Source organism: Vicugna pacos, chromosome 15, assembly GCF_048564905.1.
Source record: "Vicugna pacos chromosome 15, VicPac4, whole genome shotgun sequence".
In the NCBI taxonomy this organism is placed as follows: Eukaryota; Metazoa; Chordata; class Mammalia; order Artiodactyla; family Camelidae; genus Vicugna; species Vicugna pacos.
Genome location: NC_133001.1, coordinates 32,654,407 through 32,672,637, shown reverse-complemented (window position 1 = coordinate 32,672,637; position 18,231 = coordinate 32,654,407). Strand labels below are relative to the sequence as shown.

The 18,231-nt window shown below is 34.9% G+C and overlaps 1 long non-coding RNA gene across 2 annotated transcripts in view; it reads left to right on the top strand.

Moving 5' to 3' along the window:
• LOC140685730 (uncharacterized) overlaps nt 1-15,319 on the top strand; it is a 62,101-nt gene extending 46,782 nt beyond the window's left edge. For both annotated transcript variants that reach the window (XR_012059091.1, XR_012059090.1), the window contains 3 exons: nt 10,651-10,786; nt 12,681-14,574; nt 15,142-15,319. This is a non-coding gene — a long non-coding RNA (uncharacterized lncRNA). The remainder of the gene's footprint in view (nt 1-10,650; nt 10,787-12,680; nt 14,575-15,141) is intronic.
• The last annotated feature ends 2,912 nt before the right edge of the window (nt 15,320-18,231 follow it).

The window sequence follows — 18,231 nt, the reverse complement described above, 5'->3', positions numbered from 1 at the left end:
GGATAAAAATGAGATAATGAATGTAAATTGCCTTTAACAAGGCTGGGCATAAATAAGAAGTCAACAAATTATACACATACATATTTTACTTTATATACATATATCATATATAGAGTGTTTATAAAAAGTTTGAACATTTTCAAAAAATATGGTACTCAGTAACAAAGTTAATTAGGAACACATAAATGTGTGGCAAAACCCAATTTTAAACACACTACCACAGTTATTTCCATAATCTTATAAATATGTGCCCTTTAAGTTATTGTTACAAAGGCAGCATCAACCTTGTGGCTTATAACGTATGAGGGAGAGGTGACATGAAATCACATAGTGTCTGGAATCTGGGTGGCCACTATTCCCAAGGCAAGTTAACATATTTAATGTTTAGAACATATTGCTTCACAATACGGCAATGTGGAAGACATTCATTCGGGAAGAAACTGTGTGATAGAAATGAGATGGTCTCTTTCTACTAAAAAATGAAACTATCGGAGACTTCAGCGCATTAGGTCTAAGTATATTATCTTTGTCCCTGTGTCCTTTGAAAACTTTTAAAAAAGTAGAGCAATGATTTAAGTGCAAAAAAGACATTAACTTTTTGCAAATCCCTTATGTGCTCTGTAGTCACAGAACCCAATTTAATAAATTCCATCAGAGGGATAGAGAAGATTAGAATTCCAAAGGCGCCCCTATAGTTTGGTACCTACTACATGTCCACCTATAATATGAAGTCTGAGTAATACATTTTGAAAATAATTTAGAAATATATAATGATAACCATTTAGTTCAGACTAAATAATTACCTGTTGTTCAAGGAGCATAGTTTTGAGATTTTCACTTTGTCTTTGAAAAACTAAGGAGAAGAAATAAAATCCATATAAATGGTGAAGGTATAATGTGTAATTCTAACTTCTTGACCTAACCCTCAATCGTTGGGTAGAAATTTGGAAAGAAGGCCTACGTTGGCTAATATGTGACTAGACCTCTCTAGGAGTCACAAATGAATTAGAGTGATGCTATATCATTGCCTTAAGGAAGGTCACAAAGAAGGGAGGTCATGTTTGAGATGAGGCATTTTGGACAAAGATAAGAAAAAACATGCTGAACTGGAAAGTTTGAAGATTCTAGGGGCAGTTGGCCACTTAGAAGTAGGGCCAGGGCATTGGGAGGAACTACACAGCTGCAAAAAGGTGTATTTTCCTGCCTGTCTCATACAATCTATTTAGAATCCAGGGACTACATAGCACAGGATAGCTATAGTTATTAATACTGGTGCAGAAAGATGATCTCTCTCTTCCCTCTTTTCATTATTTGAAGAAGAAAAAATTATACTGAAACCCTAGTTCTATCTTTACACCCAAGGATTAAACTTAAATTGTAATAGAAAAGAGCAAATCTGATTCCATATTAGGTCTATTCCTTTAGCTCTAACCCTGTGCTGTTTCCTGTGCTTTGTCATGCTGGTTCTGCACCTTTTGTAAAAGAATGTTACCCATAGCCTGAAATAGACAGGGTAGACCACTCTCAAGACTCTAACCTTTAAGGGTATAATACTTTTCCATTCATATAGAGATAAAAAGTTGCAGAATAGAAAATAATATTTGTCTTGTTGGAAGTTTACAGGGACACCATGACCTGACCCACATGGGTAGCTGCAAGAACAAAGGATTCCAACACCAAGAAGTTTTCAACAACCAACCACACCCTCTCCCCTTTTTAGTATGAAGGGTGCCTGAATTCTGACTTTGGGAAGATGGTTCTCCAGGACCTTAGTCTGCCATCACTTGATCTGCTGGCTTTCCGAATAAAGTCGTTATTCCTTGCCCCGACACCTTGTCTCCCGATGTATTGGCCCATCATGGAGTGAGCAGAATGAGTTTGGACTTGGTAACGACAGTCACTTTTCTTTTTCTCCCCGAATTGTTTCGCTTGTTTTTTTTTTTTTTTTTTTTTTTACTGTCTTCAACAGTTCCCAGGCTCCTAGTCACAATTCACATTTCATAGTGTTACTTTCACAGATTGTTAGTAAGAAGGAACTAAACTGGGATATTGGTCTTGCCCTGAGGGCTTGGTGAAGAATACATCTACCCTCTTTCTTGGTTCTGAGTCCCTCAGCCCTGCTGCTTTAGCTCCATTGTTTCTTATCACATCCCTGAAGCCAGTTTGCTGCCACTGTCTGAGTTGTACAGCAGTCCTTCAGATGCCTGTGAAAATGGAGATTTCTTCTCATGGATGGCAATGTTCACAATTGTATCTAAATAGCACTTGGAAGTTTGGTCTTAGTTTGTCTTCAAACCCTGCGTTACCATTTCAGTGACTGCCTCAAGCTCTGTATGTGAGATGTTTTGTACTTAGATTTGTCAGAATGTTCACATTTTTCTTTCCAGAATTTCTGAGTCCTTGGGAGACTGCTGTTCCTTTTCTCTCTTGGTCTACAGAATAGATTGTTGTTAGCTGCAGAGGGAGTTATAATTATATTAAGTGTTTAGTAGTATTCATTACACTCTTAGGCTCAGCATTTGTGGACTCTTCCTAGTGTCTGTTTCGTACTGTGGGACTATCAGATCAGTGCAGGCTAAGGGATTTCCTCCGTTATTGTCTTAATACTTTTTTATGTCTCATCTATCCCTTTTTACAGTTGGCTGACGACTTCTCTTTTCAGCCACGGATGAAATAGACATATATAGTTGTTTGCTGTGTCCCATTTAAGCTCTAACTTGTCCAGACTGTGATATCATCAGACACCAATAAAGGCTTAAAGTATTGATTGTTTTTGCTTATCTTTCCCAAAGGCAACTTTCTGACCAGAAAGGCAAAATTAAGAGGAAAAGATAAGGAAAAGACATTCTCTTCCAAGCTGCCTCTGACCCTCCCCTCCAGTTACTCTGAGTATATAAATCTTGTGCTTGCCATGTTACACCAAGAAGTACCTGTCCTATGAAGACCCTAGAGGTCTGAAGACATCAAAAAATGGAGGTCAATTTTGGTGTCATTTACCCCAGGAATATAAGGAAACCAATAGAGAACTGTAAGAGTAGAGGCCCGTTACTTTGATGCTGGGGGCTTGAGCTGGTCCAGGCTAAATGGAGTCTCTGCCCTGTAGAAACAGCTACTTAGAAGGAGGGAGCCACAAGGTAAACAATAGATTGGAAATGAGTAAAATGCCTGCTTCAAATGGAAGTTCTAGATTTGTGCTACCATCTGCTGTGTCTTTTCCTTGGCTGTCCTTTAGCTTTGAGTAAATTCTTGGAATGACCTACTTTACTCCAATAGAGATCCTAGTTTGAGTATATCTATCTCCCTAGACTTAGACTCACATACTTAGATATAAGGAAGAGGAATTGGAGGTCTGTGAGCAGAGCCAGTAGGAGTCAGTGAGCATGCACCAGGAGATGGTGATTTTCCAGAAGGAAATTGTTGTAGTGTAGCTTTCCCTCTCCATGTGGCATTTCGCTTCCAATGTGCACTTTGGAAGTTCTGGGGCTTGTTTTTATGAAGAAAAGAACATGAATTTGTAGGAGGACACACTTTTTTTTTTAAATGAGAAAGAGGCCAGATTAGGAAGACTGAGGCACAGAAGGATGAAATTGTAGCAGCCAGGTGAATTCTTTCAAGGAGGAATGCTATCTCAAAGTAAAACATTGACGGAGCATTCTGCTTACCAGCATATTTAGAGAAATCGGCAAAAAAAAAAAAAACCAACAAAAAAACCCAGAACAAACAAAAAAACCCAAATCAATATATGAAAGAGCAAACAAATGAATTGTTTTGTGGCATATATGTGTATTATTTTCACATCTTTACATAACTTCATCTCTTCTTAATAGCCCTGGAATTCTATTAATCAATTATTTTAACATTAGACTAGATATAAACGGTGAGTAAAAAAAATTTTTTTTTGCTTAATTTAAATTGATCTGAAGCCATACCCTAGAACACTTTTAAACAAATATAAGAAATCATCATAATACAGTGGTTAAAAATTCTGACCCTTATGCCAGTTGGCCCTCTGCCCCCTGCCCTGCCCCATTTCCACTGCTTAATCACTGTCATGCAGGTTATTTAAACCTCTGTGTTACGCTTTCCTTTAGTACTTATTTCACACATTAATAGAAGTAAATGGGTTAGGAAAATGCCAGGTATATGGTAAGGGCTCAATAAATGTTGGCTGATATAGTTTTAATAGCAGTTTAATTTCATATCCTTATTTTTTCTCATATGTGTGACTTCATTGTGGCTCTTCAATAAAACTATAGGCATAAATAATTGTCAGATAAAATGCTTAAAACAGTCACTCTCAAATCTTTCTGTACGATAAAGACATAAATTTAAATCAATACATTGTGTGTTACTCCATGTGAAAGGGGGTGTATGAGGTTATTTGAAAAAAATACAGGCCTCAGGGACAATACACAGTACACAGTTAGATGTCCCTTAGACCTCTCAGTTACAAGATGTCTACTTTTGGAATAGTTGGTAGTGAGTTTCAGCAAGATGCTGTTTGTTTAGAGAGATATATACTAGAATGTAAAGTCTATGAATGAGGGATTCTTGTCTCCTTTTTCCACTGTCCTACACCAATGCCTAGAAAATTTCCTGGTACATAATGGGTGATTATTAAATATGTGCGATATCATTAAGACGGTGTACTGAAAAAACCATCGGTGGTTTCCCATAAGAGGTTTCCCGTAAATCAAGGTCTTACAGGCAGATGCTTTGGCTGTTTTTGAAATCTGTTTCTCAAAGGGGCCACTCCCAATATAGCACATTCCAGGTGGACACGCAGTGGGTGGCCATTGATTGGATAATAGTTAAGGAGTGAGGTTCCCAAAAGACACTATTTACAGATGATACAACTCTGAAGAATCTTTAGAAGAGCTTGGATTTTTTTAGAATTGTCATCTAGGAAAGGCAGAGAGACATTCTTAAATTCTAAGAAATAGAATGATAAAAGCAAGATAATAGAGATATTTTGAGGTAGGAAAATATGAGTACCAAACAGGAAAAATAAAGTTTTTATGCCAAAAAAAGAAAGAACAATAAAAGTGGGGGTAGATATTACAGTTATAGGGCATTTTTCTGTTGAATGACTGCCTTTCTTTTTTTTTTTTGAATTACTGATTATTTACAATGTTGTGTTAGTTTCCAGTGTATAGCAAAGTGATTCAGGTGTGTGTGTGTGTGTGTATACACTTACATATATATGTAATTAATATATATTTAATATATTATATGATTAATATTATTTATATATTATATTAATTATATAATATTGTATAAACATATAAATACATTATGTAAATATATTACATATAAATATATATAATTTTCTATATATTAATTATATATAACATATAATTTTTCAGATTCTTTTTCATTATAGGCTATTATAAGATATTGAGTATAGTTCCTTGCGCTATACAGTAGGACCTTGCTGTTTATCTATTTTATATATAGTCATTAATATCTGCTAATCCCAAACTCCTAATTTATCCTTCCCTCATCCCACTTTCCCTTTTGATAACTATAAATTTGTTTTCTGTGTCTGAGTCTGTTTCTGTTTTGTCAGTAAGTTAAATTGTATTTTTTTTAGATTCCACATATAAAAATATTCAAAGTCTTCTCTGTTCTTTTAGATTATATTGATATGTTCTAACTTAAAAGGATTCCAAATTGAAAATTTCTAAATAACAAAGCAAAAAAGGTACACAAAATTTGAGTATACTATGGCTATTTTCATTACTGAAGGACTTTTGTAATTGTCCATTAATAATTTTAAGCAGAACAGCTTCAAATTATACTGTTGAGGGATGAGTACCTTATAGTAAGGTCATTATTTGTGGGTCAGCTTTTAGAGGAATCGACTCTGAATCCCAACAGAGACTGACATATAGCAGCGACTCAATATAAACATTTTTAAATTATTCAATTTACTCTCTTAAGGAAAAGCATGGAGAGCTGTGAAAGAATAAACATAAATGAAGTTAAAGTTAAATATTCTTCAGTAACATCCATCAGTGGGACAGTGTTTTTCAATTTATATAAACATTGGGTTTAGTGAAAAGAGCTATATTATATAATAGATGATACCCTGAGGTAACATGCCTGCCTGGGGTAGGGACGGTATAGTTTCATGGTAGAGCACATGCTTAGCATGCACGGGGTCTTGGGTTCAATTCCCAGTATCTCCATTAACATAAATTAATAAATAAATAAACCTAATTAACCCCCCTTAAAAAAAGCCATTAAAAATACCTGTCTAGATACTTAGATGGATCATTTAACACTGAATAAAACATACTAGCTTTTCTCTGGTTTCCCATTATGCCCACTGTAGAATATTTTCTATGTTGGAAAGATACAAGAACTTGATCTTAAATAGCAGTTTTTACTTTTAGTGTTGTTAAGTTACTTTTCTGGGCAGTGAGTTAATGAAGTGGGCTTAGAATGACTAGGCAAGCTATGGGAAAAGACACTTTTACTCACTTGGACAGTAAAATCACTCTGTTGAGAGATAGAACAATGTTAGAATAGCAAGATTCAGAGCCACAGGGCATCCAATTCACGTACCCTCAACTTTTCTTCTATGTGGCATGAATCAACGCAATACTGTATTCAGTTATAATAAAGCCCATCTTTAAAACTTTAATATTTAGGCAGTCTGTTATTGTTTCTGCATCATTTGATGTGTCAGGACTCAGAAAAGTGATCTCTGCAATAATTCTTAGTACCTATAGTCATAAACTACAGTGTTTCTTACATTCACTGAAACAATTCCTCCCCAGTAAACTTTTACTTCTAGTTTGACAATGACAATTGCATTTGGAGATTTAACAGAAAACAAGGGTTGAATTACCACTTATACCACTAAAAATCTTTAAGACATTTGATGCATCAATTTTTACGTCCTTTTTTTAGTCTCCACAAATGTACTGTGGAAATAGTATTAGTCATCTCCTACCTTCTTTTCTGAGATCTTTGGAGGATACACATAGATTTTTTTGAGCATCTGGGAGTTAGGTAGATGATGTGCAATTTAAGTTCACATAGTAAGAGTAAGATAGTTATGGTAAAAGCTACCACAAACTGCAGGTGGCTTTTCAATTTTCTCTCACTTCTCAGAAAATTTTAAATTGGTGACAAAGAATTTCTTGGCAGTCTATTAAAGGAAAAACTAATCTTAATATTTTGCTTCTTGAAGGTACTGTTCAATAATGAAAACCAGCTGATAACTAAACTTTTCCATCATGATCTAACAGTCAGAAAATAGCTTAAGTGAGGTTTTGTTCTGCTAGTTCTTTTGGAAGAGGTAAATTTGCTTATAGGTCTGTGGAAATCTTTTTGGATATAGCCTCTTGCCGGAAGCTCGAAATTATTTAGTGCTTACTGTAATTGCATCTCGGAGGAGGTAACTGACAGCATGTTGACTCTATCACCAAAAATAAAGCTTTTAGGTTTCCTGAGAACACATTTTAAAATACTGGTGTTTGCGTGAAGACTATCTAGCCTGCAAAAGAATCTCTTTTTTTTAAATAAGAAAATATTTAATAAATGTGAGGTGTTGAAGTTTCTTTTAAAAAATTTCCAATAACTTGGAAGCTAGAAAAATTAGAAGGAAAATGGTTTAAGGTAATTCAGAACAGCTTTGTTAATCCTGAGATGTTAATTTTCCTTTAGCATCATTTGTAACAACTTCTTTTGCAAACAAAAACTGCAGAGTCATCAGAATATTCAGATCTATGCAAATGATGCAACATTTTATTTTTGACATATTACATCCAGTATTCTTTCCTCTACAATGGTAAAAATCACAATCATTTTTTTCTGCTGACTGATATATTTTCTGCTTTTGTATCAGGAAACCTGCTAATGTCTCATGTTAACTGTGTCCTGGTTATACTTTGCACTGTATCCCCACATAGGAAAAAGATCAACATACTCTTTTTAGGTTATGCAGCAAGGAGTTTATTGTATTTCATTTTTGTTAGCAAAGCCAATTATTCCCTAGGAACTGGCAATAAAATGAATCATCTGTCATTATCACTTTCATGGAAATGGGTATATTTTTGTCTTGAATCCATTTATTCAATCTAGCTATGAATCATTTCTGGTAATTTTTTTTGGTAGGTAAGAAGTCACAGAGATAAGTTAAACTTGGAAACACGATTTTCCTGTAATACATGTTTGGACCTGGAAATGAAGCATTAGACAGCCACAAACAGGGTACTCTTCTCTACTTTGGATTCATATCAGATCATGACTTTTACTTTATTTTATGTTACTGTGTTGGCTCTCTTTGAAATCTCAGTATTATACATGACTTATGTCTAAAACTCCACTACCTGAAATAAGTAGAAAATCTTTGACATTAGGGTTTTCTAAATTTCTAAAAAATATTTTGTGTAGTCATCACTAAATTAGGCATGGGTTATTTATGAAATCATTTAACCAAATTGTACTTTGTGTATGTGTGTGTGTATGTAACTATCATTCTGTTTTCTATCAGCTATCCCTGCCATCCATTTGCATGCACTACAGAAATAGATTCACAAACAGTGAGAAGAGCTACTGCAAATATATCAGTAGTATATTCCTAAAGAGGAAATAAGCTGTGTATGTTACTGTCCTGCATCATTTAAATAATGTATTGATAATATTTAACTTTAATAAGACAAAAATGTCATAGATATGCTCAGAGGAAGACATTCTTTCTTTTAATAAGAGTTTTAATAAAGTATAATTGACATGCAATAAATGAAACATAATTAAAGGATACAGTTTGGTAAGTTTTGACATAGGCACACCAATGAAACTATCACAACAGTCAAGATCAATGGAGAGATTTGTCACCTGCAGAAGTTTCCATGTACTCCTTTGTCTTTTTTTAAATTGTAGTACAGTCAATTTACACTGTTGTGTCAACTTCTGGTGTACAGCCCAATGAAGACATTATTTCTCGAGAACAAATCTTTACCTAAAATGAAATTTCAAAACTATTGTTTCAGTGTTAAAGATGCCAGAGAAAAGGCTGCAAAAGAGCACCTGAGTTTTTCACCTTTAATTGACGTCGCTGGGCATTACATTGACATTGTTGCATTTTGAGCTGGAGAAACCACAAGGGCCTGATGTATCTCATGCTCCACCTCTGCTGCCTGAGTATAATACCATCTACCCTTAATTAGATCAGAAGAGACCATTAAGTAAAAAAAAAAAAATCATTTTCATGAATGCAACTAGTGCTTTTCAAAGGAGAAGTATGGTGTAACATGAAGCTGTGTTATTCTCACTCATTCGTGCTTCCTACACTGCCCTTCGCTTTGCTAAAGTAGTGCATCTCAATGATACCAGCTCAGATTCAGAATTTAGTCTTCTTGCACAGGTGAAATATTCAAGCTAAGATTATTATTAATTCAACTCATTTATAATCTATTTGATTCTAGCTTCCCCCTAAGCTTAGTTAGTCATTTCTAAGGGCATAAATTAAAATTTGTCAATAACACTAAAAAAACTGAAAGTATTCAAATGAAACCCTCAGAAACTTCTTGAAAGATTTGAAATAAATAAGATTGTCACATATCATGTTATCATGTTAATTTGTCTTTTTTTAAAAAAACTTGCGTGAATTGAGTGATTTGTAGCCAAACATCTTTTTAGGTAAAAACCAAGGTAAATCGCTTTTCTAGTCTACTTGAGCTCTAAACTATGTTCTGTGAGAGGGTCTGCTCCTTAGGTAGCTTCCTAACTTTATTCACTGATTACAATTTATAAGATTCTTAAGGCAAACATTCTATAATGGCTTTAGATTCTTTGTTCCAAACCATAATCTTGAAAAAGAAATGCTCAAATCCCAAAGTATATATTTCTTACAAATAGTGATGAGAACAGTTAGCTTTTGCTAAACACAAAGCAAGGCTTTACATAAATTTGCAAGTGCTGAATTACCCGGAAAAATCACAAGTGAAATATTAACCTATGTAATGATGATCCTTGCAAACAATTAGCACTTTAAAAACACATTATGGAAAGATCTGGAATATATTCTATAAGTCTTACCTTTCTCGAGGCATTGTAGAATGGTGATGGGTTTAACTCTATGCACATCAAGTTTGATATACTTTTTGACTAGGGAGGAGGTTAACCATACTTGTCAGATGTTCTTTGCTTTTTCCCCTTCTATATAAACATCTGGAACATCTCTGTTCCTGATTACCCTTAGTGTTGCATTTATTGCTTTTGGGGAAAAATATTTAAATCATATAATTATAAAAAGTATTTAAATATTACAGATAAATCTTAATTCCTCTTTGGACAGGCACCAAATTCGGTCTTCTCCCAAAAGATAAGCACTGTTTGATTGACATCCTTTCTTACCTGTCTTCTTAAAAAATAAGTGGTATTATTCCATATGTATATTTGGAAACATATTTTTCATTGAAAAAACATCTTCTGTCAGTTGTTTCTATGTCAGAACATGTAGATTGATCTTATTCTCTCTAAGTACCAAATAGTATTATAGGGTATAATTTTATTCTACTTTAGTTAAAAATTGTTGCTAATAGGGCTCCTTTTTTCACTAATATGAATAACATTGAAATGGTATTCTTGCAGACAGATTGTAATACATGCACTTTTTTTGTTTTGTCTCCTTAGATACCAGACTGTCCACCAACTTTGCCTTCATCACGTATACTGGTCCCAGCAGTGTGTGAGAGGATTCTTTCTGCATATCCTTATCAACATCTGACATGATTTAACTTCTACATTAGAAAATGAATGTATATAAAAGGTAAGTGTAACTTTAATTTGTGCTTTCTAGTTACTGATGACATTGGGTTAGCTTTTCTCCGTGAGTTTCTTGACTGCTTGTCCTTATTATTCTGTGAATTGTAGTCTTTTCTCTATTTTAACACTTCTCCGTATACTTGATTTTCTGCAGATATATTACCGAGTGTCCAGTGAAATGTACTTTTATTTATCATGCTTATTATTGTTAGTGCATTATTAAACTCTAAAGGCTATTTCTTACTTAAAGTCCTAACTAAACTTTAGACTCTTTCTGTTTTGTCTTTAAAGATTCCTTCAACATAGGCCGATCTTTCTCCTTTTCAAAAGCCCTCATATTAGAATTATTTTGTAGCCTCAATTCTTCTCCATGTTTCTTACATACTCTTTCTTTTTTTTGGGGGGGGGATTTTTTTTTTACATTTTTTATTGATTCATAATCATTTTACAGTGTTGTGTCAAACTCCAGTGTTCAGCACAATTTTTCAGTCATTCATGGACATATACACACTCATTGTCACATTTTTTTCGCTGTGATTTATCATAACATTTTGTGTATATTTCCCTGTGCTATACAGTGTAATCTTGTTTACCTGTTCTACAATTTTGAAATCCCATACTCTTTCAAATTTTTATTTCTTTATCTTTCTGTACAAGGTTCCGAGTGACTTCCTCAAACTTCTTTCTAATTACTAACTCTCTTCAATTGGACACAGTCTGTTATTCAATTTAGAAGTGTTTTATTTCTATGTTTATATTTTATATCCACAATTTCTAAATGGCTTTTTAGGCATCGCTAATTGGTCCTATTACTCATTTTCTTGTGTTTGCACCATACCTTTGATGGCTTTTGGGTGAATGTCACACCTTCACTTATCTCTTATGGCATCTGAAAGAGACTAATTTAAAAATCTTTCCCCCTTGAGATTATTACATAAATGTACTTTAAATCTAGAGTGACTAATTGTGACATGTCTTGTTTGTTTTATTTTATTTATATACTTTTAAATTTGTGAATTATAAAAATAGTTCACACAGAAAATTTCATTAAAAACCAAATAAATGTTTTAAAGAACATTTATAAAACAAATTCTCATGAAAATACTCAAGAAATGGAAAGAGAACTTTAATCTCTCTTCTATTAAATCAGAATGGAGAAGAAATTTCTTTAAAACAAGTGTAACTATAGAAATACTCTTATATGAATATGGGATTTTTTTTGAAGCCTGATATAGAATAAACTCTTGGAAATATTTCATATGCACTTTAGAAAAATGTTATACAATTCTATATAGGTTTTTAAAATAAATCTTAAAAATCTTATTTTAAATTGCATCTCTTTTTTCTCTCTCTTTCGCCTCATTCACCTCCCTCTCTCTTGCTCCTGCTGGTTTTAATCTAAGTTTGTGCGTGCTTTAGAATGAATGTTTACAGACTTAAAAGTTTAGGCAAAATTATTTATTTGATAGATTGCCATCATAGTTTGAAAACAAACATGTGCTAAGAAGACGAGATAAGTTATAAAGTACTCGTTAGAAATCCTTCACTGATAATACAAGGGAAGTATGCAGAATGATCTCTGTTCCTTGCCTCTGACAGTAGCTTCAAGACTGCACTTGCTTAAGCCCCAGAATTCCATGACCAGCTGTGGAGTGGAAGGCGGGGTTGCTGAGTATATATGCAGATCTGAGTTGGGAGCAGAGCAGCTGTACTGTGCTTAGCTCAGCCGTAAACCTGTAATATGCCTTATTTTGCATGTTTGTGCTATCATTTCTTTTATCGTACTGATGATTAATATGAAAACTACTCCAAGACCTTTGAATACTTTCTAAAAGAATGAACTCTCCTTGGCTCCTTTCTCATTGTTTTAGACATCGGTTTGTTTATTTTTTTTCTAGAGCTTCAGTTTGAAGACTTGTGGTCTGCATGGGATTCCATTGCCCAGGGCACGAAGAGAGGAATTGGATGTTTTGGCTAGGGCTGTGGGCAGTTGTGGTTGGTGGGCTTGTTCTTTGCTTTTCCTTCTGAAATTGTTTTTAAATACTTGCATTAGTGTCCAGTAGACCTATTTGTTATGTTTGTCTGGGTATCCCCACAGACTTCCTGTTCGTTCTTTCCAGTTCAGCATGGAATGCTTAGAACTTTCTCCAGACAGATAATTGGCTTCAGATGGTAAATGTTTTTGCTCTACCTGCCACTCACCAGCAGCTCTTCCCAGTTAGGTGAGTGGAATGGCAGGCAAACGTGTATTTTGCCTATGACAGTGCTCTTCTGGGGTGGAGAAAGGTTTCCCTTGGCCATGCTAACAGTTCTCTGCCCACTTCACAGACCTTCAGAGGCTGTGATCTTATTTATCAGACACTTCCCCCTACCCTTTCTTTTTGCTAGATTTTTTTTTAAATTGCTGGGCATAATTAGTTCTGGGCAATTGGCATGGCAATTTTCTAAGTTGCTAAGTTGGTCAGACTACTTCCTCACTATAGTAGTTATCTGTATATCCTCTCTGAACTTTCTACACACCCTGCCAGTTAGCTGGTCTCCAAATTGAGGAATTGTTCATAAGGTTTCTAAATATATGTGCACTTATCTTCACCTCCATCATGCATTCTCTTTGAGAAGAGTTATGGGGAAAGAGTAGCAAACTCTGGAATCTTCTGTCCTTACTTTCCCCTGATAACCATTTTTCAAAGATTATAGTATGGAGATATGCATGTATTTTTTTTCTGTTGTTAACTGGTAGTTCATAGTCACTGTAATTTTACTCTTAAAAATTTTTGAAGGAGAGTTTATGATTTAGCTTTACTTGGTTATGTAAATCATCAGTGTGTTGAGTGAACTTTTAAGAAATCTGCTTTTGTGGTGTTCAGTATATTTGACAGTACCCAGTCATCCAAATTCCAGAAGGAATATGGTTATCAGATGCCTGAGAAAGACATCAGTAGCTCTTGTATGATTCCCTCATGTGTGATATGATGGGGCATCACTGTATATGCTTCACGGCAAAAGAGATTTTGTAGATGTACTTAAGGTTACTAATTAGTTGACCAGTTTCTTCATTGTAGGGAGGTTATTTGGGTGGGCTAGGCTTAATAAAGTGAGCCCCTTTAAAAAGAGAAAGTTTTCAATGGTGAGCAGCAGAATAGGAAATCAGAGATTTAAGTCATAAAAAGAACTTGATGGGCCATTGCTGGTTGGAAGATGGTGGGGTTCAACTGAGAAGGAATGAAGGTGGTATCGAGGAGCCAAGAAAGGCCCCCAGCTGACACCCAGCCAGGAGAAAGGGACTTCACAGGATCTCCAGGCACAGGAACTGGATTTTTCCAAGAACCTGAATGAGCCTATAAATGGACACCTCCCCTAGAGCTTCCAGATAAGAGCCCAGTCAGGCCAAAACTTTGATTTCAGCCTTGTGAGACTCTGGGCATGGAACCCAGATGAGCCCATCCAGAAATCCAACCTACAGAATTGTGTGTGAATAAATGGGTTTTGTTTTAAGCCATGGAGTTTGTGGCAGTTTGTTCTGTAACAAGGGGATGTGAATTCAAGGCACATTCAAAACAGTCTGTAGAGAAATGTGGAAGGTACATACCTGTCCCTGTAGAAATATTTTAATGTCCGAAAGATGCCTTGTACCAGATTTAAGAACCAGTTCCCTTTTCTAGGAAATCACATTTAATTTTACTCTTTTCTAACTTCCAACCCCCTTCTAGATTCTGTTAAGAACTCCTCTCCCATTTAGACCTGTCTCCTGGCCTGACCCACCAATCTCAATTTCTATCAACCCTCCATCAGGTTTGTAGCTCACTAGGAACTGGCCCCATGCTTTCTCCTCCCTTTTTTGGCCCTACCCATCCATCTGTCTCACTTGTTTTTTTTTTTTCTGTTCCATAACTCTGTTGAATAAAAGGGAGTGCTAAGTTAATTTTGTTCATTTCCATAAGCTTCATTCCTTTTGGAAATAATTAAGCTTGTACTCTGACAATATATACAAAACAACTGTGGATATTTAAAGAAAATTGCAATGAAGTACAGCATGTTCTACTTTTACAAACAAGGAAGAACTTCTTAGTTTAAAATGCACATCTCTAGTGACAGATATGTACAGTTAATTTTATTCAATAAGAAAATATTCCAAAGACTTCCACATTTTCAAATAGGTATTTAGGATGCTACGTGATACACACATCCTTATTCTTTATGTCTGTGCTATTTATTTCCATAGTTTTTTTTAAATTGATACAGACATAATACTGTATGAAAATGTTTCTGAGTAGGAAAGAAATTGTAAGTAAAATAAAGCAAAGGAAACACAAATTTACCATATCCCTGACACCTTTCTTTCTCTTTCCTCTGGTACAGAACATTTGAAATAAGGAGTACAAATGTATAAAGATCACAGACATATGAGAAAGGAAGAAAGAAGTAACAAGGAGAAAATGTTTTTATTTAATATCAAAAAACTGTCTTATAAAAGTTTGGAGGATTTATTCTTAAAGGGAAAAAAATAAAATGTCTAATAAATAAAATAGGCATATGGGAAAAAGTGAGGTTTCTGGTAGTCAACTCATTTTTGAAATCACTCTGTGTAAACAAAGGCTATTTCATGCATCTTTGAGTCCTTAAAGTTAATTCTATCTGATTCACATTCAGATAGATGTGGAAACATGGCTCATTTAAAGCAGTGTAATATTTATTAATCTCTGTTTCCCATGATTAGAACACTGTTGGGGTCATAGGATATTACAGTTTATGTGAGGCCTTATGGGAAATATTTTATAGGAGTGTATGCTGACACTCTGGTTTCTCCTCAGCATGTCCTGTACTATCCCAGTGCCAACCTGCAGTAACAATTCACAAAGACAGACTGTGTTGACAGAATGGTACTTGGGAAGGAAGTTTAGACATACGAGGAACAATTTGTTTGGAACAAAGACATTTTGCAAAGTAATTTTGGTTGGTATCAAAAAATAAGAGAAATTGGCAAACTTCTCTGAAAGATTTCTGTCTTAGAACCATTAATGATTGAAGCTGAGGATCTTAAAAGTCATTAAGATGTTGCCTCCTCTATGCAGTGCAGTCTAAATTACATACAGCAGGCCTCATAGAAAGTAGGTCCTTATATCCAAAGTAATGTGTCATTTCACACATTACTTCCTGTTATCCTTTAAAAGTCTTTTTCAAAACCTTTTAAAATCAAGGCACTCTTTCCCAAGCTGGGGTCCACTGAGAGGAAACTTCAGTGTGGCTGCACCTGGATCAAAATTGAGCAGAAGCCATTGAGGAATCCGCAAAAAATAATAATGCTAATGCTAATTAGCTAAAAATGCTAATGAGCATCTTCATTTATTCAACACTCCCTCAAGGCACCCAGGAGATGACATGGTAGGTGTGTTATCAGGAATTCATGAATGTAGTATAACTGAAAAGTGTCGTGTTTTACTTTCCTCTTAGATTAAAAAGTCATGAGGACAAAGGTCAGTTGATTCAGATTTGTTTGGATAAAAATCTGAATGGAATGTGCAGTGTGTGTGTGTGTGTGTGTGTGTGTGTTACCCCGTGTCAGACTTTTAATTTTTTGCCTGTAAGTTGTTACTCACCAGCAATGTTAACCTTCTAAAGGGCGGAGGGCATGTTTCTGTAATTCTCTTAGTGAGGCGTCATGATGAAATGAAAGCCCATTAAGTTATTTTCATATTTGTTTTTATTTATGTTATTTCTAGTACTTTTAGGCATTTTAGAAGCAGAAGAATGATCAACTACATGAAGTTTCACTATTTTTCATCTTTGGATAACAGTCAAGCTTTGACATAGACTGTAGCCTATCTAATTACATTTACTGAGTATCTTCACATTTCCAGGACAAATGTATAGTGACATTTCTAGCATCCTGCTTGCATCTCTTCTGTGGTTACCTCTGATGGATATAGACATAGGAATAGTTTTCTCAACTAAGATTTGATTTATTTCTCCTAATGTGATTCTCTTTTAACTAAAAGTGCTTACAGGCAAATAGAATATGCTTGCTGTCCTTGAAAACTGCATAGACCAGTGGCAGAAGACAAGTTAATGTAACATTAAGCAAAATGAGCATTTATCATGGGGGGTTTTCATCTTAGTGCCCTGTGACTAAAATTTAAGCCACATGGTATTAGAGAAAAGAGTTTATTTTCTGCATGATTATGTATTATTCCACTGATTTTAAAATTCTGTCTTGCTACTCTTTCATCAACATCCCTTTCTTGATAAAACTGGATGATTTATCTTTATCTCTTTGGGGACTGATGTTCACTTTTAATGTCCATCAGAATTCTTGAGTGAAACTATTATGTTTCTCAGAAAGATCATAGCATTGAATGGTAAACTCCTAGCATATCCTCATTTATTCTTAGTGTGAAGGCATTCTTCAAATTAAAGAATTAAGTTAAAAGACTATAGAAGAACAAAGTTCATATCAAATAATAGAGCTCATTTGTACAGTGTTCTATCATCCATCATATTACTTTGATGTTTAAGCAGACTTCTTGGTGAAATTTAATGCAATTTATTGGTGATGAGGTTGATGTCAAGAAAATAAATCAAATGCTTGTTTTTTTTTCTTTTATCCTCTCTCTTCCTTTCTTTCTCTCTTTCTTTCTAATGACCAGTTCTTTAATCCCAGGCAAAACTCTTAGCTTTCCCTGACTCCTTTATATCTCAGGTACCTCTGTCTTCCTTTTAACATAATTATATGAATTATATGACTTCTCTACTACAAGTCAGAAAGATTACCAGCACCTGAGATGGGGAGGGGACTAAAACTTGGCTGGAAAAATTGGACTTAAATCACAACTCCATCACTCATTTTTTTCTGTGAGAAGAGTGGGGTGAACTGTTTAAAACTCTGGACCCTCCAGCTGGACTGCCTGGATATTAATTTTTTGCTTATTTGTTTTGTGTTTTAGATTCCACACATGATAATAAGCTCAATAAAATCTTTACTTCTTAAATTTTATAAAGATTTAATCTCCATCTAAAGCTCATTTCTCCAACTGTCTCTCTTGCTTGTAGAAGCCCCTACACATCATACGAACCCCTTCAAAACTGCACAGTGAGCGCATCTCTTTGGTGTGTTTAAAGGATAAAATTTTGCACTGTTGCCTGTGACCGGTCCCTGCTCCTGAAAATCACTCTGCTGGTTTCCTGCTAAAACGCAGTTCAAAATTCCAACATTTTTTCAGAGCTCACTAAAATCAAAGCTGTCCCTCCAGCTTGATTTTTGTACATTCCCACGTCTTTTGACAAGTCACTGTATCCTTCTGTGGCTGACTGATCACTGTGTTTAATAGTCTTCACCAGATCTACTTCATTCTAATTAGGCCATCCCTGCGATGAGACCCAAAGTACGAGCTCAGCATTTGTCACCAGGAGGATGTTATCTGGAAAAGAAAGGAAACATTTCTTTTCACAAAT